Raw genomic sequence first — 22,827 nt, 5'->3', positions numbered from 1 at the left:
CGTGGAGTCACAGAAAGATCGGGGTGGGGGAGTGTGAATGTGGTAGAGCTCCCAAGTATCAGAGCAGAGAAGCTGGCTAGAGAGACAGAGACGAGGAGTGAGCTTTCAGCTTGGGGTTACCTTAAACCATGATCCAAGGCACAATTGGACCACTGCTCTTTGAGCAGGGACCCCAAAAGTGGCAGATCCAGGGAGCTTCACCTTCCTCCTCTGCAGGCAGGAATCTGCTGTGTTTGGAGACTCCAAATGGGGCTGTGTGCCAGAGACAGAAATGCTTGGTCATGGGCCAGGTGAGCTTAGAGTGCAGCTGGAGACCAGGGAGACAGGAGGAATTGACTGCTTTTCTCTGAAGGCACACTGAGGAGTGGGGCCCTGGCTCCTCCAGGCTGGAACTGGGAGGCCGCCATTTTCATTCCCATCCTCCAAAGCTGTACAGAAAGCGTTCAGGGAACAAAAGCTCCTGAAAGTAAACCCAAGCAGATTTCTTGGCCTGGCCCCGGGCAGAGGCAGTACAATTCCGCCTTGGGCAAAGACATTTGAGACTCACTGCAACAGGCCCCTCCCCAAGAAGATCAGCAAGAATACCCACTAAGACCAAGCTCACCAATCAAGAAGAAAGCAGAACTCCAGAGCTAGACAAAAGCAATGCATGGAATTCATTGCTTTTTCCCCATGATCCTTTAGTCTTGCAAAGTTAATTTTTTTTTATTTTATTTTTTTCTTATTCTATTTCTTTAACCTTTCGCCTTTCCTCTTTCAAAATTTTTTAACTACTTTATCTTAACAATGTCTTTCTAAAAAAAAAGAAAAAAGATAGTTTTAAACCTTTATTGTTATAGTCATATTTTATCCCTTCATTTTATTTAACCTTATTTTTTGTATACATATAGGTTTCTTTTTCCCTAAAACTTCTGGGATACAATTCTTTCTAATAGATCAAAATATACCTAATCTAGCACATGGATTTTTTCTAATCTCCAGCCTGAGCACATTCTCACCTCTTTTTTTTTTTCTTTTCCAACCAACTTATTAATTGCTTTTTAGATTTTTTTAAAAATTTTCATTGTTACCGTCATATTCCATCCCTTCATCGTATTTACCCATATATATATATATAGTCATATTCCATCCCTTCATCGTATTTACCCTTATATATATATATATAAATATATATATAAATATATATATAAAAGTTTTTCTTTCTTTAAAATTCTGGGAGGTAGTTTCTTCTAAGAGACCAAAATACACCCCAAATCAAGTGGGTCGCTCTGTTCTATTCACCAGTCTAATATATATATATTTTTTTAATTTTTATGTCTTTTTTCTCCCTTTCTCCCCCCACCCCCAATTTGGGGTCTCTTCTGATTTGGTCAGCGTACATTTTTCTGGGGTCTTTACCACCTTTTTAGTACTTTATTCTCTCATTCATATATTCTTATTGGGATAAAATGACAAGGCAGAAAAATTCACTACCACCACCACCAACAACAACAACAACAAACCAAGAGGCAGTACCAAAAGCTAGGGACCTAATCAATATGGACATTGGTAATATGTCAGAATTGGAGTTCAGAATGATGATTCACAAGGTGCTAGCGGGGCTCAAAAAAGGTATGGAAGATATTAGATAAACCCTTTCTGGAGAAATAAAAGAACTAAAATCTAACCAAGTTGAAATTTTTAAAAAGCTATTAATGAGGTGCAATAAAAAATGGAGGCACTTACTGCTAGGATAAATGAGGTAGACGAGAGAATTAATGATACAGAAGACCAAATGACAGAGAATAAAGAAGCTGAGCAAAAGAGAGACAAACAACTACTGGACCACGAGAGGAGAATTCAAGAGATAAATGATATCATACGATGAAACAATATTAGAATAATTGGGATTCCAGAAGAAGAAAGAGAGACAGGGGCAAAAGGTATACTGGAGCGAATTACAGTAGGGAATTTCCCTAATATGGCAAAGGGAACAAGTATCAAAATCTGGATTCACAGAGAATCCTAGCTCAAATTCAGTAAAAATAGGTCTGCACCCCATCATCTAAAGGTAAAATTTAAAAGTCTTAGTGACAGGGGCACCTGGGTGGCTCGGTGGGTTAAGCCGCTGCCTTCGGCTCGGGTCATGATCTCGGGGTCCTGAGATCGAGTCCCGCATCGGGCTCTCTGCTCAGCGGGGAGCCTGCTTCCCTCTCTCTCTCTGCCTGCCTCTCCATCTACTTGTGATTTCTCTCTGTCAAATAAAAAAAAAAAAAAAAAAAAAAAAAAAAGTCTTAGTGACAAAGAGAAAGTCCTAAAAGCAGTTCTGGACGAGAAGTCTGTAACATACAATGGTATAAGTATTAGATTGGCAGCAGACTTATCCATAGAGACCTGGCAGGCCAGAAAGAACTGGCATGATATATTCAGAACACTAAATGAGAAAAGTATGCAGCCAAGAATACTATATCCAGCAAGGCTATCATTGAAAAAGAAGGAGAGATAAAAAGCTTCCAGGACCAAACAAAAATTAAAAGAATTTGCAAACACCAAACCAGCTCTACAGTAAATATTGAAAGGGATCCTCTAAGCAAAGAGAGAGCCTAAAAGTAGTAGACCAGAAAGGGACAGGGACAATATACAGTAACAGTCACCTTACAGGCAATACAATGGCACTAAATTCATATCTCTCAATAGTTACCCTGAATGTAAGTGGGCTAAATGCCCCAATCAAAAGACAAAGGGTATCAGAATGGATAAAAAACCAAAACCCAGGGCGCCTGGGTGGCTCAGTGGGTTAGGGCCTCTGACTTCGGTTCGGGTCATGATCACAGGCCCCGCATCGGGCTCTCTGCTCAGCAGGGAGCCTGCTTCCTCCTCTCTCTCTCTCTACCTGTCTCTCGGCCTACTTGTGATCTCTGACTGTCAAATAAATAAATAAATAAATAAGAAGCAGATGTGGAAAAAAAAACAAAACAAAACCCATCAATATGCTACCTACAACAAACTCATTTTAGACCCAAAGACACCTCCAGATTTAAAGTGAGGGGGTGGAAAACAATTTACCACGTTAATGGACATCAAAAGAAAGCTGGGCTTTCTTATTTCAATCCTTATATCAGATTAATTAGATTTTAAGCCAAAGACTAAAATAAGAGATGAGGAAGGACACTATATCATACTGAAAGGGTCTGTCCAACAAGAAGATCTAATAATTTTAAACATCTATGCCTCGAACATGGGAGCAGCCAACTATATAAGCCAATTAATAACAAAATCAAAGAACCACATCAACAATAATACAATAATAGTAAGAGACTTTAACACCCCACCTCACTGAAATGGACAGATCATCCAAGCAAAAGATCAACAAGGAAATAAAGGTCTTAAATGATACACTGGATCAGATGGACATCACAGATATATTCAGAACATTCCATTCCAAAGCAAGAGAATCCACACTCTTCTCTAGCACATATGGAACATTCTCTAGAATAGATCACATCCCAGGTCACGAATCAGGTCTCAACCGGTACCAAAAGATTGGGATCATTCCCTGCATATTTTCAGATCACAATGCTCTGAAGCTAGAACTCAATCAAAAGAGGAAATTTGGAAAGAACTCAAATACATGGAGGCTAAAGCACATCCTACTAAAGAATGAATAGGTCAACCAGGAAATTAAAGAATTGATCATGGAAACAAATGAAAATGAAAACACAATGGTTCAAAATCTGTGGGACACAACAAAGGCAGCCCTGAGAAGAAAGTATATAGCAAAACAGCCTTCCTCAAGAAAAAAGAAAGGTCTCAAAAACACAACCTAACCCTATACCTAAAAGAGCTGGGAAAATTACAGTAAATAAAGCCTAAACCTAGCAGAAGAAGAAAAATCATAAAGATCAGAGCAGAAATCAATGAAATAGAAACCAAAAGAACAGTAGAACAAATCAATGAAACTAGGAGCTGGTTCTTTGAAAGAATTAATAAGATTGATAAACCCCTGTCCAGACTTATCAAAAAGAAAAGAGAAAGGACCCAAATAAATAAAATCATGAATCAAAGAGGAAAGATCACAACCAATACCAAAAAAAAAAAAAAAAAAAAAAAAACAACTATAAGAACATATTAAAAACAACCATATACCAGTAAATCTGACAATCTGGAAGAAAAGGATGTATTCCCAGAGGTGTATAAACTATCAAAACTGAACCAGGAAGAAATAGAAAACCTGAACAGACCCATAATCGGTAAGGAGATTGAAGCAGTCATCAAAAATCTTTCAAAAAACAAGAGCTCAGGGCCAGATGGCTTCCCAGGGGAAATCTACAAAACATTTAAAGAATAATACTTATTCTCCTGAAACTGTGCCAAAAAATAGAAATGGAAGGAAAACTTCCAGTATCATTTTATGAGACCAGCATTACCTTCATTCCAAAACCAGACAAAGACCCCATCAAAAAAGAGAATTACAGACCAATATCCCTGATGAACATGGATGCAAAAATTCTCACCAAAATACTATCAGTAGGCTCCAAAAGTACATTAAAAGGATTATTCACCACAACCAAGTGGGATTTATTCTTGGCCTGCAAAATTGGTTCAACATCAGCATATAAATCCATGTGATACAAAACAGTAATGAAAGAAAGAACAAAAATTGTATGACACTCTCAAAGACATGGAAAAAGCCTTTGACAAAGTACAGCATCATGTCTTGATCAAAACTCTCCGCAGTGTACGGATACAAGGTTCATTCCTCAATATTATCAAAGCCATCTATGAAAAACCCACAGCAAATATCATTCTCAATGGGGAAAAACTGAGAGCTTTTCCCCCTAAGGTCAGGCACAAAGCAAGGCTGTCCACTATCACCATTGGTATTCAACTTAGTACTAGAAGTCCTAGCCTCAGCAATCAGACAACAAAAAGAAATTAAAGACATCTGAATTGGCAAAGAAGAAGTTAAACTCTTACTCTTTGTAGGTAATGATACTTCATGTGGAAAATCCTAAAGACTCTACTCAAGTACTGCTAGAACTCATACAGAATTCAGTAAAGTGTCAGGATAAAAAAATCAATACACAGAAATCAGTTGCATTCCTATACACCAACAACAACACAGAAGAAAAAGAAATTAAGGAGTCAGTCCCATTTATAATTGCACCCAAAACCATATGATACCTAGAAATAAATCTAACCAAAGAGGCAAAGAATTTGTACTCAGAAAACTATAAAGTACTCATGAAAGAAATTGAAGAAGACACGAAGAAATGGAAAAACATTCCATGCTCATGGATTGGAAGAATAAAGATTGTGAAAATGTCTATGCTACCTAAAGCAATGTACACATTTAATGCAATTCCTATCAAAATACCATCCAGTTTTTTCAAAGAAATGCAACAAATAATCCCAAAATTTATATGGAACCAGAAAAGACCCCAAATAGCCAGAGGGATGTTGAAAAGGAAAACCAAAGCTGGCGGCATCACAATTCCAGACTTCAAGTTCTATTACAAAGCTGTGATCATCAAGACAGTATGGTACTGGCACAAAAACAGACACCTAGATCAATGGAACAGAATGGAGAGCCCAGAAATAGACCCTCAACTCTATGTGCAACCAATCTTTGACCAAGCAAGAAAGAATGTCCAATGGAAAAAAGACAATCTCTTCAACAAATGGTGCTGGGAAAATTGAACAGCCACATGCTGAAAAATGAAACTGGACCATTTCCTTACACCACACACAAAAAGAGACTCAAAATGGATGAAAGACCTCAATGTGAGAAAGGAACCTATCAAAATCCTTGAGGAGAACAGAGGCAGCAACCTCTGCGACCGCAGTCACAGCAACTTCTTCCTAGAAACACTGAGAAAGGCAAGAGAAGCAAGGGCAAAAATGAACTACTGGGACTTCATCAAGATCAAAACCTTTTGCACAGCAAACAGTCAACAAAACCAAAAGACAACTGAGAGAATGGGAGAAGATATTCGCAAATGACATACCAGATAAAGGGCTAGTATCCAAAATCTAGAAAGAACTTATCAAACTCAACACCCAAAGAACAAATAATCCAATCAAGAAATGGGCAGAGGACATGAACAGACATATCTGCAAAGAAGACATACAGATGGCCAACAGACACATGAAAAAGTGCTCCACATCAGTGGGCATCAGGGAAATACAAATCAAAACCACAGTGAGATATCACCTCACACCAGTCAGAATGCCTAAAATTAACAAGTCAGGAAATGACAGGTGTTGGAGAGGATGCAGAGAAAGGGGAACCCTCCTTCACTATTGGTGGTCATCTAAGCTGGTGCAGCCACTCTGGAAAACAGCACAGAGTTTCCTCAAAAAGTTGAAAATAGAGCTACCATACACCCAGCAATTGTACTACTGGGTATTTTAAGATACAAAAGTAGTGATCTGAAGGGGCATGCGCATCCGAATGTTTATAGTAGCAATGTCTGCAATAGCCAAAGTATGGAAAGAACCTAGAGGTCCATCAACAGATGAATGGATAAAGAAGATGTTGTATATAAACACAACGGAATACTATGCAGCCATCAAAAGAAATGAAATCTTGCCATTTGCAATGACATGGATGGAACTAGAGGGTATCATGCTAAGCAAAATAAGTCAATCAGAAAAAGACAATGATCATATGATCTCCTTGATATGAGGAATTTGAGAGGCAAAGTGGAGGGTTTGGGGGGCAGGGAAGGAAATAATGAAATAAGATGGGATGGCGGGAGGCAAACCATAAGAGACTCTTAATCTCACAAAACAAACAGGGTTGCTGGGGGGATGGGGAGTAGGGATAGGGTGGCTAGGTAATGGACATTGGGCAGGGTATGTGCCATGGTGAGTGTTGTGAAATGTGTAAGACTGATGATTCACAGACCTGTACCCCTGGGGCAAATACTACATTATATGTTAATAAAAATAATTTTTAAAAAATCCTTATAAAAGCTAGTCACATGAGAATCAGGAAAACGGAGTTGTTTAGTACGCGACTGCAGGAGGCCCAAATATCCTCCTATTCTTCGCTTCAACCAGCCTGACCCTATTCATCAGTGGTTGTGGGAAAAACTGGTCCTGACTTCTCACGTTAGCAATCTATGAACATTAACCATGAATAGCCACATGTTTCTGGCCCTGGGCTCTGCTGCTTTTCAAGTGACTCAATTAGGAAAAAGGAGAAAACTCCTTTGAAAGTAACATGTGTCACCTGTATTATCCACTGTAGGTTTCTACTGTGAAGAGCACATGTGACCACATGTGCCTCAGTGTTTCCGTCCAAGGAACTGGAAAATGTGTCCCAGTTTCATTGGGTTCATATGAACTGCTCAGAAACTAGGGAGAGAGGATTTAACTCTTACCCTGAGACCCCTCACTAAGGATCCCAAGCCACCAATCTATTTCACATAGGCATGTAGATGATGAGCTTAATTTGTCCAATCTAAAAGGTAGAACATATGGTACAGAAGCATATGACTGATATTAATGACCTCTTCCCATCATTATGCTATTTTTTATGTCTGCTCTCACAACCCACCAACACCTAATAATACAGCGAGCAGGGGTCTTAAAATTCATCTGGCTAAATTCCTTTGTTTTATAGATAAGGGAACTGGAATCCAGAAGTGTTAAGTGTCTGCCCAGGTCAGACAGCTGCTAAGAGCCAGAGTCAGATGCAAGCCTGATTCTTTCTGGCTTCCAAACTCGTGTAATTTCAAACCTCAGGAATCTAACTTCCCAACAAATAGGGGGAGGGAGTAGTTTTGGGTCTTTATTGAATAGAAGGTATTTCCATAACCCAAAGATTCATTAAATTTTTCTGTACAGAACTTATTGTGTATGGGGGAAAAATTAGAAATAATGTGCTATGCACATTTTCAATATCAGAAAATTAAATAAAAAGAATACTTTAAAATGTCTTCTTCTATAGGAGCAAAGCTGGTGCAGGGAGCTGATCTTGTAAAGTGGGCTACCGTTCATGGCCATAAGCGTGGCTGCAAGTCACTAAAGTAGTGACTCACAAAGAAATGCAAGCACTAATTATGGAATCTGACGGTCCCTCTGTTGAAGGCCTTGTGACTGAGGTGGCGACACTGGCATCCAGACATTGTACATGGCTTGGTGGGGAGAAAGGCCAATGCTGGGGCCTGGGCTCTAGAATATGGCTGTTCAGAGTCGCCCTGCTCTCAGACTCATGTGATCTCCACACACTTCTCTGCCTGCGTTTCCTCATTTGCCAAATGGGACACAACTGGGATGGTAAATTCATCTAGGATCCTGTAGGCATTAAGTGTTCAAAAAAGTCTGCGATTATCTTTATCAACAAAAGGATGTAAAAGATCTATGAGCTCACAGAGGGGTTGTCTCTGGAATTACATCTTCCTGCATCTTGGTGGGCTGGAAATTTAAGGAGCGTACTCGGAACAGCCACTAGAGGGAGCCGTCTGGTCAGCCTGGAGAGGCGGAGGCTGGCGGCCCAGGCTTCCGCAAAATTTCAAAACACAGGGCCTTAGAAAAAAACCCACATTAGGCTGAGGCCCGCGGGATTTGTAAATCGGATGTCCACCTTGAGCTGAGGGTTCTGTGGGAAGGTTTTTGGGCTATGTCCCTGAATTCCCTGCTTTCAAGTTCCTAAAACTGCAGTTCCTCACTGTTGTCAGAACTCAGTCATGAAGAGTGTGATTGAAGATCGGTGAAACACACGACCTGAGGGGGGCTGTGTGTGTATGTGCAGTCTCTCAGAGAGAGAGAGAGGGAGAGCGAGAGATTGAGAGTCACAGTCACTTCATCAGTGCCGCCACAATTCTGCATTCCTGAGTGGCAAAGAGGAGGGTGTTGCTAGGAGTGTGCAAACTCATGGGAACTTGACCCATGTGTGTTTTGGAAGACAAATCTGGAAGTTTAGGACCAGGGTCTGGGCAGGGAGAGCAGCAGTTATCTCCCAACCACAAAGCACCTCAGAAAGGCACTGTCTGCGGCCTGTTTAGGCTCCATTCAGGCACAAGGGGTAGGTTCTCAGGTCAGGCACTAGAGGTGCCTGTGGCCAAGACTCAAAGCAGCGCTCACCCTTGTGTTGGCCCTGTGTTCTCTGCCCCACTCTGCCACCACCCACCCCCAAGCCCTTCCCAGACACAGCCTCTGGTGTGATAATCCTTCCCTTCCCTTTCCCCAATCCAAAATGTTGGCAAAGAGTCTTTCCTCAGCTTGACTTCAGGACATAATTAGCATTTTCAGAAGCATCTCTGTGATAACTTAGTTGTAGTGTTTGACTTAAAGGTTTTCTGGATCCTGTCCTTTGACTTCCAAATTTTAGAATCTTAAAGTGATTTCAAGCCTCACCCCAAGCCCAGCACAGCCCTGGCCATCAGACTGAAGGTGTTTCCCAGACAGAGTCTTGCTCTTTGCTTCTCTGGATTTCTGAGGGCAAAAATAAGGGAATTTTCTTTACTGAAGACTAACTAACCCCCTCCCAACTGCCTCACACTTGTCCTCTAGCATATCCCATCACTGAGCTCTTGTCTTGAGCTGGTTTAATCCTGGTGGTGGTATTTACACTTGTGGGGTACGGGGATTCTCGTGGGGGTGGATGGAGAAACCAAGCCCACTCCTGGGTCTGCATTCAGAGCCTTAAGCAGCTGAGGGCAGATGCTGTGTATGGTCATTTCTCTCTGTGAGTGTAATACAGGTCTTGCCAGGGGCTGAACAGTCACCCAACAGGTCAACTCTGGTTTTCCATCCTGTCAGGGCAGAATGTCATTCCCTGGAGTAGGGGAACCATTTCTCTGCTGGCCTCACATCCAAGTTCTTTGACTTTTGGGTACAAATGCTGTCAGAGCAGCCACTGGCTTTTTCAACTTGGCAGCTGTCCTCTGTCTTTGCTAGGGTGTGTCCTTGCTGTTGTCCCCCTAACCTCTGACACTGGGTGGTCCCTGCTCCTCTTGCTGGACCCATAAATCCATTCAGCCTCTCCCTGCCTAAGAAAAATCCCTGTCAAGATTGCCTCCCAAGTCACTAGTTTCCCTGATAAGGGTGCTCATACCGTCTCCCCCTCACATCCCTCTGGGGGAATTTGTAGTAAAAATGTGGAAATGTATGTAGGCAGATTTGCATATGAAAGGCAGCCATCCTCTTCCCCTCAGAAGTCCTGATGATCTCTCCTTAATGCTTTAAAAATACTGAAACCTACTGTTGCTTCTGGAGGTGGGACACCACTGGCTGTTAGTTTTCCACCACACAAACTTTTCCCTCCTTCAAAAATCCTATGTGAGGAGAAACTAGTACCACTTAAGCCCCACTGTCTTGGTTTTATTTGTGCCATGGCTTCATCACCCACCCTAAATTCTGACCTCATCCCTGGCTACTCTGGGATACACACACCAAGGCCAGGAGACCCAGGGTGTTAGGATAGAAGAAAAACAGTCTCCTTTTAAAAGCATGTTTAGCTCTGAAAAAAAGAAAAACAAACATTGGGCAGTCTGGACCTTATTGTTTGTGTCTCAAGTGGTTATTTCCTGTCATTGATTTCAAGGCATCCAGAATAGATAATTTTGTTAGCCCTTTATTCACAGTTTTAATAAATGAGGTAAAATAAGTGAAACAATTAAAAAAAATAGTGTGCCAGATTTCTCCTTGGCAGCCCCCAAACCTAGTGTTCTCGCCTTCCCTCTCAGAAGAGCTCCGACGACCCACTTCTAGCCACTGACAGAAGGGGACAGAGGCTGAGAGAATGGGGAATTATAAGAAATTAGGGAGAATGTCTCTGCTCCCACATTCAGCGTGCCCAGATATAGCGTGGACCCTGGCGTGTAGAGTAAACCCCGGGATCTCCCTAACCCTACGCTACCGCATGGCAGAGGCAGCCAACCTTAGGCATGGAAGCAATCTCAGAGAATCTCTGGCCAAGTACCTTCACTTTCCAGACAAAATGACAAGCCTGTGATTCTGGAAGCAGAGAGGAGGGTGAGAGTTTGGACTCCGGTGCCGGGCTGCCTGGGTTCGAATTCAAACTCTCCAATTACTAACTGCTGTGGGTGACCTTGAGTAGTACATAATGAGTCTGTGCTCGGCTTCTCCGCTTGTTAAATGGAGCTAATGAGACTGCTGAGCTCTGAGGGCTGTGGAAGGGAGTTGTATGTAAAGTGCGGGATGTTAGGTGAGCTCTGGATACAGGGCAGGGGGAATTCATTTCATAGTCCAGGCATGGATCAGAGTGCCTAGCGTGTGGCTGTGGTGCAATAAACAGATGAGGAGTGCGTGAATAATTAAACAAGGACTAGGATACCCACCTTGCAGAGAAAGAAAGGAGGCTTAGAGAAGTTATAAGACCTATACAGGGTTATAAACCTAATGCAAGGCGAAGCAGTCCCCAGACCACACCGCAGTCTCCCACTGATTCCGCCCATGGCAAAGCTCAGCAAGCACCCAGCTCGGGTCACCTCGACCCTGTCCTGCCTCCCACCCACACACTAAGCACAGCCGGGGACCCTCCTTCCCCTGGCATACTGACGGCTCTGTTGCAAATTTAACCCAGCTCCCTCAGCCACTCCCATAGGGCATGTCTGGGAAGTCTTCCCCGGGACACTCCGGGGAGGGCACACCCAGCCGCTGCTCATCCCCAGCTTACATCCCTAGCTCCTTCTCGCTTTTTACACCGAATTTCCAACCCGCTGCCTCTGCTGTCCTACAGACTCCCAAGGGGCTGTCACCGAAGGGTGAGGATTCGGGGAGCTTTGTTCTCCCTTTGTTCTGAAGGTGGCTATTTCTGCAGGGCCCTCCTTCCAGCCCTCCCCACCCCTACTCACTATTCTGATGAAATTCTCAGAGAACCGGAACTCCCGCTGTGTGGTCCCCCCCCCTCTCCTCATACCTCATTCCCCGCCACCATCTCTCAGACATCACTTCTCTTTCCCTGCCTGCTTTTCTTTGCCCCTACCTCTTGACTTATTTTATCCTGCTGAGTTTTAAAGGGCAGGGGGAGAAGGCTAGTGACAGCGATCAGCTCCCTGTTCCTCGGGGGAACTGGATCAACTAGGGACAGTCCTGACACCTTATCCTCGGACTATTAAAATATCTTCTTTGCTGTTTCACGCTGCAGCGGGCAGATTAAGGACGCATGCATCTGTGGGTAGGCATAATTGTCATTGTTCGGTTTCATTCTCCCAAGGAGCCGTGAGGGACCTTGAGCTCTAGAAAAATGCTGCATCTGTACTAACAGCCACCACCAGAACTCCCCCAGGAGCAGTTGGTCAAGGATGACTAGGAGGGAGAGCAGCAAGAAGCAGAAGCATGCCACTCATCTGAGAGAGAAGATTTCAGGCTCCGTGCTCTCTGGTCAGGGACCAAGTTTTAGTTTTTGAAAGTTAATTTCTTTCTCAGGGAGGGCAAGTTTAGCCTCAAGGAATCATTGTTCTGTGACAACACCCGGCTTCAGGGAGAGAAAAGAGCCCTCAGGACACCCTCCATCCTGGCCTTCTGGTGTTTGATGAACGTGGACACTGTGGAACCCAGAGGACACGGTCCCTTTTGCTCTAGGTTCCCCCAACTTAGTTGCAGTGGTCCTTTAAGCACAGATTGTTAATATAATCCCCCTCTGTTTCCACCTGTGTTACGCCCCTGTTGTCTCACCTGTGCTTCTCTGCCTCCTCCACACCTTTGTTTCCTTTGGCCCGACAGATTTCACTCTCTGTTTCAGTCACTGCGGCACAGGAAAGGGCCTGTTTTTGTCTCCCCAGAAACTCACCCTCAGCCTGGAGGGGAGACCGCCCCCCCACAGGAGGCGGAGGCTTATGGGGGAGAATAACGAGCTCAAAGCTGCAGGTTGAAGGGATCACCACCAGATGGCACTCTACAGAGCTCTCTGCTTATCTAACTGATGAGAAATGTCTGACTAGTTCAGAAAAAAAAATCACTGGAAAGCACCATGAGACATCACTAAGCCCAGTTGCCTCCAGATATTTTTTTAAATTTCTCACCTATATATATAATAACTTACTAATCATGCAGACCCACATAGATTTATTCCTCAGTATCTATGTACTATCAAGCTGTATTAAATACCAGTACTACTTCATAAAAATTACATTCAGATGAAAATTAGAGTGTCTACTTATCTAAACTTTGTAATGTTTTCTTCCTGCACTACAACTGATCACTTTATATCCCTTCCAGAGGGATCAATGGTCTGCCTCCTATTTCCTTTCTCCAAAAGGACATTTCAATTAAACAAGTACTTTTGAGCTCCTACCATGTACTCGGCACTGTGGAAGGGACAAAAAGTGATTCAAAACAAGAATAAAATGTTTTCTCTTTCTGCAAATTTCTTATGTCACAGCTGCAGAGGCAAGCTTTAGCAGTAGTTACAAAAGCCTTAAAGACAATGTAAAACACAGTGCATGTGACACTCAGAACATTTTACCTACAAACAGTATTGACCACTCTTACTATTGTAAACAAAAAGAAATTTATCAGGTGGCTTACAAAATCTCGTAGAGGACCACTAAGCCAGGACTGGATGCTAAGCAACAGCCAGGCAAAATAACCAACCATTCCAGGACGGTTATGGTGGGAATCAGTGGTACAATTGCCTGTCGCTCGGCACCAGGGACACCAGGGACCAGAGCCTGCTAACTGCTAGTGAGACCAGGGAAACTTACCTGGGCCCCCATGCTTGCAAGGACAGCTGAGCTCACTGCAGGCAGCCTGTCTTCCTTCCCAGCAGCATGGGGCGGCATCCGCTCAGCTGAACTCAGGCGGTATCCGGAACCAGCCTTCAAGGATGTCTTGGCCTCTCCTGAGACTAATGTGGAGAAAGCAACGAGAAGCTGGAATGAATATTGACAGAGCACAGGATGTTGAGGAAAGAGGCCGACGCATGCCTTGAGCTCTCGCATGAGCAACGCCAGGTGGCTAGTCAAGACCTGTGGACATTTAAGGCAGCCTCTAGGTGGATCTCAGCCTCAGACTGCCATGAGTTCCTGCCCCAATAAGCAAACTCTAAGACACTTCCTATCTGAGACACTTTTACCCAAGTTCCAAAGGTTCCTTGAATATGTTTGGGTGTGTCTATTTTAACTCTCCCAGGTCTACAGTTGACTTTCACCCACTGCTTCATTTTAATTTCCAATGTCTCCTTTCTCCTCTGTTCTTACTAAACTGCCAGACCTCTGAGCTCAGTTCTGTACTGACTTCCATTTCTTCGCGTTTCCTGGCTCCTCCCTGCAAACAGATATTTGATTCACTGCTTCACCTGGCATTTGGCTTTTATCTTGCCCTGGTCTTGCTATTAGCTTCATCTCCAGACTGCCTGAATCCCAGCTTATGCCTCATCTCTCAGGTGTTGGCTCAGCTTCAGCTAGAGGTCCTGAGGGAGTGGGGCTCTGAGAACTGAGTGACATGGAGAACTGGAAGAAGGACATTCTCTGTGGGGACAACTGAGGGCAGAGGTGCTCTGTGGCTGGCCTGGAGGGAAGGAAGAGCAACAAATAAGGGGAGCGTGGAAGGACCCAAGCAGGCAGAAAAGAAGATTTTTATAAAGGAAGTGGGATCAATGCTGTGATTTACCAAAACCTGAACATCCCTTAGAGCCTTAGTTATACTGAGGTGATATAACATAGCGACCAAAACAAAAGTGGTTTAAATAGCTCCAAGTTTATTTTTCTTCCTCATAAAAATTGAAGCTCCTCCAAAGGGCCAGGAGTTCAGGCTTCAGTTCCTCGTTTCCACTACCAGCGGCCATCATTTTGTCTAAACAGAAGGAAAAGATAAGAGAGGGCACTCCCTTTCCTTTAGAGAGATGACTCAGATATCGCACGCTTCACTTCCTCTCATATCCAGTTGACCAGAAAGTAGTCCCTTGGTCACACCAAACTGCAAGGGAAGCTGGGAAGTATGGATTTCACCAGCCCTGTGTTATGCCCAAGTTTTTGTGTCTGAGAGACCACCGAGGAGCCAACACAGATGCAATCACACGAGGGTTTATTTGACAAGCTTAAGCTTGGGCCCAAGTATACCCGACACAGCGGAGTAGGGACTTGGACCCCGAACCAGATTACAGTCAGAGTTTTTAAAGGCAGAGCAGGGATGGTCTTGGCAGTGGGTGAGGACAAAGGGGATTAGGGATGTTGTAAATCTCTAAGGATTTTTGGAAGCAAGGTCTCCAGGACCTTGAGGGGCTACCTATTGTTGGGAGAAAGGTTATTTATTACCAGTAGTAAAAATCTTCTCGTGAGACCCTTTAGATGTATATCAGTGGGTCATACGCTTGGGAATGATTGCTGACACTATCTTGGAGGTTTAGAGATAAAGTTTCACACTTCTCCTATCAAGTGTCCCTGTTAGTAAGATTTGGGTTTAGAAGAAATTTAACTTTATTTCCATCTCCTTCTGCCTCAGCCTTCTTCGGTTTTATGGTGGGGAGGGCGGCATTAGGGCTCAGGGAACTGAGTTATTTGCCTCTGGAAATTGTGCTATTGTTAAATCTCTAAGACATTTGTAAACCAAGGGAGACTCCTGTCTTGCAGGATTGTGATCTCTGCAAGTTAACTATTTGGTTTTTTTTTAGGGCAGCCAGGGGTGGCTGAAGAATGTCACACATATTACCGAGGGGAGGGGAGCGGGTGGAGAGGGGGTGCAAGGTGCCAGCTTTTGCTTTGTCAAGATGGCTGTACTTATGTCAGGGCTAGACTCGAGGTGGGTACAGCCTTGTTTTTCTTGGCCTCCACATTGTGCATAGCTAGGACTTCTGTTTCTATTTAAGAAGGAAAGAATGAATACTGGGACAGAGCCAGCACTCTGAAGACTTTGCTACGACTATGCTGGAGCAGTTCTCACAGAAAGATTGCTATTGTCTTGCTTACTAAGGTTAATCAAGGTGGTCTTCCTTGGAGGGAATGTGAGCCCTTCCGGAAGCCAATGCCTTACTAGAAAACATACTTGCATTGCATTCTCTTGCTTACCTTTACCTAACATACTTACTGTTGGGGTTAGGTAAAGGTAAGCAAGAGAATGCAATGTAACCCTAATCGACGTAACCCACACTCCACCCACAGGCTCTCTGCCCCAAACCACCACCTGGGGTGAGACCCTCGTGGAGCCCTTCAGACCACTGTTATCTAGCAAAGGTCCAGGTTCAAATCCCAGTTCTACCATCGACCACCTGTGTGATCTTGAACAATTTGCTTTTCCTCCCTATGACTCCATTTTCTCATCTATAAAAGAGATAGTGATGGTACCTGCCTCACAGAGTTGTTTAGAGGATTAAATGAACTGATGCATATCCATAATACCTGATAGATACTAAAGACTCAGGATTCTTTCCTATTATTATAATACAGACTATAAATATAAAAATGAACCTTCACCCCCAATCTATAAACATATACATAGCTCTTCCTGATTCTGATGTGACAAAGGACAAAGAACAGATTGATGCCTGGTTCCTTCCATCACCTTCCATATCCCAGGCTCCACTGTGGGAAGCACAGTGCCAACAAGAAGGACAACAGCAAGATGCAAAGGTACAGAAGAGTGAGCTCAGCTTTGGAAAACGATGAAAAGCCAAGACCCACTAAAATGGAAGTAGAAAATATTGGATATTTCAGTTCAGTGCACTCACTAATACACACTGATATGAAACCATCTAACAGGGAAACTCTCCAGTTGTTCAAAAGTCATTTGAGAAGCCCATTCTCAGCACTAGCAATGGCAGCAGGACCAGGATCAACACACCCATGCTCTAACACCCAAGGTGCTCGTAATACCCAATGTGCTTCCAGTGACATGTCTGGACCCAAACTTTCTGGACAAAACTTTGAAAAATTACACTCATGTTCCTGATAATATTCCCCCTTGACTCCAAATGCTAGGAGCATGCTCCATTTGTTAATTATCTATAAAGGTAATAACCAATGGTAAGGAATGAGGGTTGCCTCAGGTTTCCTTAGAGGAACTTCTCAGAATCATCTGGGGAGCTTTTCATCTCCACTACCTAAGTCCCCCCAGAGATGGTAATACCCACTTACCTACTTGCTAATGATGTGCTGGGGTATGAGAGCTAGCTCCTACAAGCTCACAAGACCAGATATGCATTTCTTTTTCCAACTCTGTGCTCGGTGGCATCCCATTGGTAGCTTGAAAGCAACATGGTGGGAATATTTAAATGGAAAATGGCTACCACTATAAACCAGGGCTCCCCAACTGTCGGAGGCAGGCCCCTGGCCAGGGCGGCCTCCGCCATTAAAAGATGGCACCTGGCTAGTTGCCAGGTTAGGATTGCCTTGTGAGACTAAGCGGAACGCCCAAAGAGGAAGTAAACAGCATTGGTTGCTAGCGAAGTTGTTCATTTAGGTGCACAGCCTGATTCGCTCACTCCTGTACCCTGCTCGCTGATTGGTCATGTAAGCGTATATAAGTGTGTAGACTTGAGGAAATAAAGAGAGAGAAGAGGGAGAAGATGCATCCGAACCAGGGTTCTTGTCGTCCTTGCGGGGCGAGGGCGACACCCAACCCCTGCCTCAGACAGCGGCTTTTTCAACATTTATCAACACACTGCTGCCACACATTTTTAAAGAATCACGGCAGTAAATGTTCCTGTTAGTAAGGATAATAAATTATATCTGCCTCCTGTTGTTTGGGAATGGAAAGAAAAAATTCAGTGCTCTATAGTATGTGGGTGCTGGAAGGCCTCTGTTCTCTAGAAGGATCAGATGTCTGATGACTCCAAGCAGAGTGATGAACTCAGCTCTAACTCTGAGGAATTACTGGGGTAAGTTCCACTGGGTAAAGACTTGAGTATCTGCCCTTGTCATACTTGAGACTTGGGTGACAGGCAAGGTACAGAGCATATAAATACAATAGACGAGAAGATATGGAGAGATACCAAGTAACCAGTATAGGTACTAAATACTCAAAAAAAGAGGAGAGCTGATTGAGTGGTACTTAGTGTGTGCCGTGCACAATACTAGATAGATTCTGGGGACTCTAGGGAGCAAGAAAGGCCTGATTATTGATCTTGGAGTGCTCATGCTGAGCACGGTCCCTCTCAAGGTGTGCTGTGATGACTGCATCAGAATCATGATGAGTAATGAAAGCCACCAAGTTTCAAGGGCATGCTACATGCCAGCCACTGAACTAAGTGCTTTACACGCATTATAATTTCATTCTCAGACCAACACTATATTTGACCTATTCTTACATTTCCATTTTACAGACTAGAAAACTGAGACCAATAAAGCTAAATACCTTGCCCAAGGTCATACCATTTGGAAACAGCAAAGCCATGAGTGAAACCTGGAAGTCTGGCCTCAGTAGCCATGTCCTAAACCTACATTAAAATGATGGATTCACCCCCTGCCAAAACAAACAAACAAACAAAAAATGATGGATTCCTTGGGCCCAGAGTAACTGAAGCAGAATCTTTGGGACCAAATCCCTTAAATTTTACATTTTCAATCAGATCCCTAAGTAGTAGTGATGCCTGTAAGTACTGATAATCAGTGGCCTGGAGATGAACTCTGATGACAATTCCAAAAGCAATCATTATGAAAGGAACATGTGAGAAGCATATCATAAGGGCAAGTACAGGATATTAAGGGAGCACTTAGCTTAGGTGAAAGGGAGACTTAAGGGAAAGTTTCCTTGGGGGATTGCTCACCCCTGCCTCAGAGGTAGGTGCCAGCTAAGCAATCAAGAGGGTATGAAAGCTTCCAGAACGAGCAGAGCTGGATCACAAGGCCAAAGGGCAGAGAACTGTTAGGTCTTTGAAGAAGTGGAAGAAATCCACTATGGCCAGAAAACAGTATGATTGGGCCCCTCCCTAAGGGGGAGGCCAAAGTGCCAAGTGGAGGTGACTGAGGGCTTCCCAAAAAAGAATGTGGTGTTTGTGCACTACATACATCCACTCAGGCAAGGACAGTTTTGTAATGCAACCCCTCTCCCACATACCTCTCAGCAATTTACCTGGAGAGACCATTTGTCTCTCGGAGGCTGTCAGGGATCTATCAGTGGCTCTGAGTCAGATCTGGAGGAGCTGTACTTCTAAGTTAGGAAGCTCAGACAATGGGTAGCTGATGGAGTAACATGGTTGGATTTAGGGGTTTGAAGGATCACACTGGCTGAGAAGGTCAGAAATTTCTACAGAGCACACTTACTATGAGCACAGAAGTCGTAAAGAGGATTCCGCGGTGAGGTCGCCCCTGTGGCTCCTCCTATTTGATGAGGTGGCAGATTCTTTTCCACCATTGGGACACAGAGTTTCCTCTCACACACTCAGAATGAGAATGTCACCCTGACCCCACAATCCTTTGTCCACAGGCTAACGTTCACCTGGCATGGCACTTAGTCCTTATAACTATATTTACACAGAAAGAAACTAATGGTCAGAGAGGGTAAGTTATGTGCCCAAGGCCACATAGGTGCAAAAACAGAAGCTGAAGCTAAGGAGTTTTTGTTCCAAAGCTCTTGCTCCCCACCACTATACTCAATGGCCTCCAGGTCTAGGTGAACAGGGTAAAGCCAGACTCTCCTAGGGTCCCCATATGATAAAACCAGCATGGGAAATTCAGAAAAACTCCATTTCCTCTTCAACCTTTTATACTGCACAAAGCTAAGAATGAATCCAAGCTTTTCGAATTGGACAGGACTAGCGTAGCTCACAGTGACAGAACACAACCCAATGGCCTAAACCAGGTATTTAAATAGTTTTCAGAACTAAAAAACCTGATTCTGAGCTCAGCGGATCCTAAGACCTCGGTCACCCTCACTGCATCTCAGCTTTGCTTCTTTCTGGGTGGCTTCATCTGGAGGAGGCTCTCCCTTGGTGACAACAAAAACAGACAAGACCCACTCCAGCTTGTGTCTCACCTGCTTAGACACCTCAGCTGGAAAAATGCCTTTTACACTGGATCCAGAAAAAGTGCTGACCAGGGACCTCACTGGTCAGGTCTGGGCCACTTGCCAGCCTCAAGAGAGCAGATGTGGTCAGCCCCACTTGACCACATGGTCTAAAGGTGGGAGTAGAGGACCCCTAAAGGAAAATGAATTGCTCTTATCAAAGGAAGAACTTGATAGAACTGATGGGGAAACACATTTCGAGAACCCCAAAGAATTTTCTAATCCCTGTGATTTAGACCTAGCAGAATCACAGTGGCTTCACTTTTTCCACAAACTTCTAGGCCTCTCCTCACATCTAGGCAGTGATAATTTTGAAATAACTCCTTAATAAGAATGACTAGCAAAGGGGCACCTGGGTGGCTCAGTGGGTTAAGCCTCTGCCTTCGGCTTGGGTCATGATCTCAGGATCCTGGGATCGAGCCTCGCATCACTTCTCTGCTTCACAGGGAGCCTACTTCCCCATCTCTCTCTGCCTGCCTCTCTGCCTATTTGTGATTTCTGTCAAATAAAAAATACATAAATAAAAATCTTAAAAAAAGAAAAAGGAAGAAAAAAACCCAACTCCCCTTGATTTCATGTACTTTAATGTAAGAAACACACTGGGAAAAGTCAAAAGTGAGGTGGAGTCCTTGATTTCATGGAAATACCAAAAGCCATACTTAAGTAGTTGGAAATTTAGTAAGAAAATAAAAAACAGGAAAGATGAGAAAATGATTTAGTTTCATAAAGTTTTGAGGCCAGAGAGAATGAGCAAAGCTGGAAGACAGGAAGAAAAAGAAAATTATTTTGCAAATTGAAGTATCAGAGAAGGAAGAACTAGTCAAGATTGGTTGGCTGTTTCAAGAAAGCAGAAATCTATCAACTTAATCAAGATGTCTATGTGAATCGGGCTCTCTGCTCAGCGGGGAGCCTGCTTTTTCCTCTCTCTCTGCCTGCCTCTCTGACTACTTGTGATCTCTCTGTCTCTGTCAGGTAAATGAATAAAATCTTAAAAAAAAAAAAAAAAAAGATGTCTACGTGAAAAGTGCTGAGCTGTCAAGTATGCTGCTATTCTCAAGATGACAGGTTAAAGAACAAGCCAAGCAAGCAAGGAGATTTTGCAAAGTAAACTGTTTCCTCCATTACCATGACAACACTGCAAGTAGAAAATAGTGATGCTGATAATGTCATAATCTAATTATTTTTCTCTTCCACCTCTGTTTTTCAGTGCTTAAGATGATGTACATAAAATGCCTTTGTTCACTTTATTCCATGCAGATTTTCCTTACTTTGGTGGAAACTGGAGGTGCTGTTCTATATTAGCAGTCAATTCAAAGGTATTAAGTTATTTCGAGAAATTTGTAGATGGTAGAAGAAAAAAAATACTTTGCCCATAATGGAGCTAATCACACTTTATCATTTGGGGATAATACTATCCACCTGCATGTGCAAAGAATCTCAGTGGGCTCAGCCCTCCAGGGAGCACTCAGTGGGCTGGAGCACTCCACAGAGCACTCAGTGGCCTTGGTCCTCCATGGAGAAATTGAACGCTACAGGTGCATACATCCTCTTAAGATCTGGTGGGTTACCTTTTTTTTTTTTTTTTAAGATGCTACAACAAACAATGATCCTATTAGTTCAATCATAAGTATCATCATCATCTTCAAAATCCTGAAAACAGTTACTGTTTATTAAGAGCTTGATGTGTGCCAGGCACCATGCCAAACACTTCTTGTGTCCCATTTATTATATGAAACACTGAGGTGTAGAGGAAAACTGAGGTTCAAATTCCTTGAGCCAGGGGACAAATCTAGGGAGGAACAGAATCAACATTCACACATGAGGCCAGTCATCCCAGTTAGCACCCCATGTTAATGGAGACAAACCAGAGATTAAATGTACACTGGGACCAGTGAGCCTTACAATGTTCTAAGACCAGAGAGTTCGTTCTTGTCCTTTGTCACTGAAATGATTCCTCCAAGAGGGAGCTGAGCAAAAGAATGTTCTTTAGCTACTAAAAGTCCAACTCATGATGTGTACGGATGATAACCCTTATCAACTGCCTTAAATGTGGAGCCTAGCATATCCTTATTTAATATTCACCAAAGTCTATGGATGGATAATTTGATGGGGTCCTTTTGTTAGAGGAGACAGTTAGTTAACCTTTAACAGGATGCCTGGAGTCCAGCAAGAGGGAAATCAAGGCCCCTTACCAGGAAGGTTAGCGACCTGCCCTGGCAGCATGCCATAAATAGGGCCACAAAGAGGACACAAGAAACCAGATCAAACCAGACAGACCCGAGACAAAGAAGGTCAGAGACCCTGACCAAATAAAAAGAAAAGGCATAAAACCGTGCTCCCAAAGAAATCCCGTCCAAATAATAAATCTCCCACCCCTCAACTTTCAGTACAAGACAGAGACCCAAACTGTGGGCACAGCTCTCCCTTGAGTTCACCTGCTCTCACAGCTCGAGACTATACTCTCACTCACTTTAATCAACCCTTCACTTGAGCCACTCAAACACGGTCTGGTCCATCCCTGAATTCTTTTCTTGAGACAAAGACCATTCCATGACGTTCCCCCAACTCCCCAACCTGGGTACAAGGTGGTCCGAGGCCTCAGGGCCCCGAGGTCTCCCCAGTCTACTCAGGACCCCACGCAGATCTGACAAGAAGTCACCATGCACAGAGGAAAGGAAAAGAGGGTGCATCCAACAGAAAGAACAGCTTCAGAAAAGGCCAGCAACAGCGTGAGTGTGCAGTCAGGCACACACACTCACATGGTGAATGGAACAGTCTTGTCTGAGGGGAGATAAATGTGTGCTTGGGGAGGAAGGGCAGGCAAAGCTAAAGCAGGGATTGCAGAGTCTGGTTTGGTCTCTTGGCCAAGCCGAAACACTGGACTGGGTGTGCCAGGCACTGGGGAAGACCTACAGACCGGTGAGCAGGGAGCAG

Source organism: Mustela nivalis (assembly GCF_964662115.1).
Source record: "Mustela nivalis genome assembly, chromosome: 3".
Classification (NCBI taxonomy): domain Eukaryota; kingdom Metazoa; phylum Chordata; class Mammalia; order Carnivora; family Mustelidae; genus Mustela; species Mustela nivalis.
Note: the sequence above shows the minus strand (reverse complement) of the source record.